Raw genomic sequence first — 4,947 nt, 5'->3', positions numbered from 1 at the left:
TATATATATATATATACATATATATATATATATATATATACATATATATATATATATATACACACAACAACAACAACAATAATGTAGACCTCCATAATTTAAGTTTTTCTTAAATTCTTTCTCTAGTCTTTTCCACAAGAAGGATGTCATCGGCGAAAAGAAAACACCAAGATACATTCTCCTGTAAATGTACGGTAAGAGCATCCATAACTAAAGCAAGAAGATATAGGGTTAAGAACAATCCCTCATAATCCAATCAAAATAGGAAAATACTTGGTCAATCCACCTTTTGTTCGAACACAAGTAACAATTCTAGTATATATATCTTTAATGAGTTGAAATATAAGTCATGTCAATACATTTCTTCTCTAGAACTCTCCAAAGGACTTCTCTTGGAACCTTATCGTAAGCTTTTTCTAAATTAAAAATATATATATCATATGCTACCGACCCCACCTAGTGAGATTAAGGCCTTGTTGTTGTTGTAGATCTTTCTTACTCTTTTTGTACCATCAAACCTCTCAGTAGAAGTATAGCTTCCATGGCAGACCTGCCCGACATAAATTAAAATTGATAATGAGAAATCTTTGTATCCCATCATATCCTTTGTTTAATTATCCTCTCTCATAATTTTAAGTATGACATGTCAACTTAATTCATCTTAAATTTACAGATTCTTGTGTATCCCCTTTATTCTGAAAAAACGGGGATCAAAATACACTTCCTCGACTCCTTAGGCATCTATTTAGTTATTGAAACAATATTAAAGAGTTTAATAAGTCAATAAACTCTTAAGTCTCTTAAATCTTTTCACACTTCAATTGGGTAAGCATCAGGTCTCACTGATTTTCCATCCTTAATTTTCTTTAAAGACTCATCAACCTCTTTTTAACTAATGCGACAGTAAAAATAAACTATTTTATTATTAATTATGATATTAAGATCACTATGGTTGATAATATTTTTAGAAATTTTATTGAAAATATTATCAAAACAACTTATCTTCCTATGTTGAATATCTTCCTCGATACAATGTACTTTTTGATTTTTATCTTTAATACACTTTACTTTCATTAAATATTTACTTTTCTTTTATCTTTGTTTGACTAGCTTATACATAAAATTTTCATATCCTTTATTATCTAATCTATAATAAATATCACAAAAAATCAGAATCTTTAGCGTCACAAATTGTTCTCTTAGACTCCCTACGTGTCATTTTATATTTTTTCAGTTCTCTAAGTTTTTGCATTTAAATCAAATTTTATAACACAACTTATATTTTATCTTTTCTTGCAAATTTCTATTTCACCATCAAGTATTTCTATTTATAAGAATTTTTTCTTTTGATTCTCCAAATGCATCTTTTGTCGCTTGTTTAATAATACGTGTTACTTTATTCCACATAAAATTAGCTTCTTCATAAACACATCCTAAATCTTGAAATTTACTCTTAATTTTTTTTATTTGTATCATTTAAATGCCCCCATCTAATTCTAAACCAATGTTTCATTGCATTCTTATCTTAAAACTCCTCATCTAAAAATTTAAAACTAATAATCAATATTGAGTACCTAAATTTTCACTTAGAATTATATTAAAATCTTTACATTCTCAACAATCTCTTTTTCTCAGAAAATAATCAATGTGTTTTATTAGATCCATTCTTATAGGTAATAATATGTTTATCTCTTTCCTTAAATAAAAAATTAGCAATACTAAAATGATATGCTAAAGCATAAACTAATATGGTTTTACCTTCTTCATTAATCACTCCAAAACTGAAGCCACCATTAATAATTATAAAATCTTCTACAACTTGTTGACCTAATTTTTGGTGAAGTCAATCTCCCTCCTTAGAGTCTAGAATCTAGCCATAACATTTTACCACCGACACTCTTAGATACTCACACCATTTAGAAATTCGAACCACTTTTTAACTCCTTATAGTCTCGCATTTGCGGTTTCAAATTCTCAACATTTAGTTGAGTCGATCGAAACCAACATATTAAAACTCAAGTTGAGTCCTATAAGGATCGTGAATGACCTAAAAAAACCTTTTGGACTTATGAGTTTTCAATCTTTAAAACACCACATACACTTACACCACATTCACATAACACAAATAAACACCACAATTCACTTCACACCAACGCACACTTACATACACCTCACCATTATTCAAAATTAAAATTTTTTTTTTAAGAGCCAATCACAAACCAAAATTAAAAAATAACCCTACTTTGAGACCCTCCAGAATGTGTTGAGAGTCACGTTGTCTTGACCGCTCTGCTAGACATTGGGTCTCGCTTATGCGAACAGCTACAATCGGACCAAGGGATCCTATTCGCCGTGTCGCCCGTGAATCGAACTTGAATTTGTCAGATTGTCAACAAACTCAGAAAAACCCGAATGAAAAAAAAAAAAAAAAACGCACGAGCGTATACAGAATGTCGATTTTACCAAAAAATGACACCCGTATTGATATAATTTGTGCAAGGCTTAAGATGAATGAATTGAAGTTTTTTTTATTATTAAGAATAATAATATTAAAAAAACAAAAAATAAAAAAAATATATTCCCTCACCGGTACCGGTAGAGAATTTTTTTCACGCTATGCGCTAGCCGCCTCAGGCGAACTCTCCCTCTTCGGTCCGAAGCACTCAGGCGACCGGCTCTCCTCTTAACCAGCGACCGTGCCCGGTTACCTTTTTCTCGCCTTCTCTTTACTTGTCTTACTTTTTTTGCTGTGCCCAAGAAAGTTGAAGCTCGGGGAGCCCCGGTACTTCGATAAGAATCGCGAGTTTTCACCCTGCTCGCCTTTTCTCTGCCTTTTTCTTCTTCGCCATGCTCGCCGTCTCTTTCCTTTCCTTGTCTAACTTCTGCTGTGCCAAAGAGAGTTGAACTCTCCGCAGTTCGCACGAAGCGGCCGGCTCAAACCCTCCCGGCCTTACTCCGATCTCGCTAAAACCATCACTTTCGTGAGCCGCCTTCAGGGTCAGGTCGCAAGAGAGCCGAATAGTAAGGCGATGATTGGATTCCGGCGTTGGCTCGGCTGCTCGTTTTCCTTGGTCGCTCGATATTGCTTGTTTGCTGGTTTAAGCATTTGTGCTATGATTCGGCCATTGCTTTTAGATCTGTCTTTTTATGGGTTAAATCTGATATAAGGGTGATTTACTTTTGTGCCTCATGAGGTAAACTGCTATTTCTGAGTGCTCTAATGCTTTTGGTGAATTATCATGTCTTATTTTCATGAAGTATAAGATGAAATACATGTTTGAAATATTTTCCATGAATGAAAATTTATCATATTTTCGTAACCCTATTATTGTGTTAACAATCAGCTGTAACAAAGCCTTATTAGGGCTTGGTCAAGAATATAGTTGGATGCCCGTCTATAAATTTCTTTTGTTGCTTATGCAAAATGACAGAACTTGTAGGGAAGCATTTATCAAACATCGTGCGGACTGTAATTGGTCGAAAAAAATCCAACTTCAATGAACACTTGTTTCGCTGAATACACAAATCATAAGGAATGATTTATTTATTTAACATTATCTGCATTCCCATAGGAGTTTATATACATGTTTGATCTATTGCAGCATGCCTAAGTAGAAAATGTTATCAGATGAAGACAATTCACAAACTTTCTTATGCATCAGGTCTATATATTTTGCTATGTTTAGGGTTCTATTTTAATATTCTATTGGACCATCATAAGAATTATAATCTTAATATAATAACAAATCTTTGAATTGTTGAGCTAATAATCGTTCATATGAGAAAGAGTATAGAAAGGGTTATTTTAAAGAAAGGCAGAGAAAAGAGAGATATTTTTCATTTGGAAATACTTATTTACGTGCTTATTTTAACAAAGCCGTTTGTATATGCATGCAGTTCTTTGCGGCCAATGGTTTTCCATGCCCGCAAATGAGGGATGGTTAGATGTGTTAATGTTGGATGGGTACTCCATTGCTTATGAAATCAGAATATCTACTATATTTGAAGTTTTTTCACGTCTCTTATGTTGATGGTTGGCAGTTTTATTTTATTTTATTTTTTATTTTTTTGAATATTAGTTATATTCAATCTTACAAAATAAAGTGTCTTCTATTTTAATATTCTATTAGACCAACATAAGAAAATATAATCCTAATATAATAAGAGATCTTTGAACTGTTGAGCAACTTAAAAAGGTTATTTTTTTATGTACTTCTTAACTCATGTAGTATGTATAATTTATATATAGAAGATTTATACACATAGCACACAATTCTTTTGTACTTACATATGTCACAACTAAATTTTTATACTTTCATACATGGTGTCTTGTTACTTTCAACCTATGCATAAAAAATGTATTTCGCTTAAAAATGGAAAATAATGATATTTTTTTATATGATACTAAAAACATTAGTACTGTGTGTGTAATCATGAAAGTTTAGGTGTCAGCCATATAAATACATAAGAACAGAGTGTTATGTATAAAAGTGAAGCTTAAGTGTTAGATGTGCAAATGCCTTGGAATAGAATAACATGCATATTCAATACACTGGGTCGCTTGAATGCTTATATCATTATATGTATTCGTACATAAAATTTTCTGATCTTTTGTTGATTTGAATTCTACCAACTTCTTAATGCACCTTTGCGAGGTAAAATTGATCGTGGTCGAGACACTGGATGATCGTGAAGCTGCCTCTAGAAGCATTCAATAAATTTGTTTCAAAATTATACCGCTAAGATTATTGCTCTGGCATGTAAATTTCAAGAGCCATGAGTAGAGAGAATTGCTTCCTAAACTAAATCTAGGTGCCCTTGTCGGGTTTCTCTGTACTGGCGGTGTACAGTGAGAAATATGATAGGTCAAAAATTTTGATTGTGAAAAAATGAATGACATCAAACTTCGCATTTGTGAGCAATCTCTTTGTGGTTTTGTATGAATCA

At 32.2% G+C, this 4,947-nt stretch overlaps 1 protein-coding gene across 2 annotated transcripts in view; it reads right to left on the bottom strand.

Annotated features, from left to right (window-relative positions):
• LOC110031949 overlaps positions 1 to 4,126 on the bottom strand; it is a 7,155-nt gene extending 3,029 nt beyond the window's left edge. For both annotated transcript variants that reach the window (XM_020735399.1, XM_020735400.1), the window contains exon 1: positions 2,588 to 4,126. The gene's annotated coding sequence lies outside the window, so the exon portion shown is untranslated. The remainder of the gene's footprint in view (positions 1 to 2,587) is intronic.
• Positions 4,127 to 4,947: the final 821 nt, after the last annotated feature.

Source organism: Phalaenopsis equestris, unplaced genomic scaffold, assembly GCF_001263595.1.
Source record: "Phalaenopsis equestris unplaced genomic scaffold, ASM126359v1 Scaffold000873, whole genome shotgun sequence".
Lineage (NCBI taxonomy): Eukaryota > Viridiplantae > Streptophyta > Magnoliopsida > Asparagales > Orchidaceae > Phalaenopsis > Phalaenopsis equestris.
The sequence above is the reverse complement of the archived record's forward strand: the minus strand, read 5'-3'. Positions and strand labels throughout refer to the sequence as shown.